The sequence below is a fragment of the Sinocyclocheilus rhinocerous genome, unplaced genomic scaffold (assembly GCF_001515625.1).
Source record: "Sinocyclocheilus rhinocerous isolate Xijiao unplaced genomic scaffold, SAMN03320098_v1.1 scaffold1569, whole genome shotgun sequence".
Taxonomy (NCBI): domain Eukaryota; kingdom Metazoa; phylum Chordata; class Actinopteri; order Cypriniformes; family Cyprinidae; genus Sinocyclocheilus; species Sinocyclocheilus rhinocerous.
This window is the reverse complement of record NW_015663506.1, coordinates 378,765-379,275: the sequence shown is the minus strand read 5'-3', so window position 1 is coordinate 379,275 and position 511 is coordinate 378,765.

Sequence of the window (511 nt, the reverse complement as noted above, 5' to 3'; positions counted from 1 at the left end):
CACAGGTGTGGCATATCAAGATGCTGATTAGACAGCATGATTATTGCACAGGTGTGCCTGAAGGGGTGGTCACACTGCACTTTTCGTTCCACTGACTTCCATTCATACGCATGCAAATGCGTCAGACCGGAAACGCAAGCTCATGCGAAAAATTTCGCTGCGTTTCAAAGTTCAAGTTTGGTGAACTCTGACCTGCGAATTCGCATCATGTGAAGACGTGTGACCAGTAGAAGATCGATACGTCACTGTGTGACCTCTCTGTACAGAAATTCAAAAATGGAGGAAGCACTCATTTTAGCCGTAGCGCAGCGTCCTATTTTATATAATACATATTTAAAAGATTATAAAAAATCAAATAAAATAAGAAGCTGCATGGTTCGCGGTGTCAATGGAAACAGGAACAGACGGTACATTTGAATGCGGACACATTTGATCATTTATTGCTTAGTGTGTGTGTGTGTGTGTGTGTATATATATATATGGAGAGAGAGTACAATATAATTACTATACA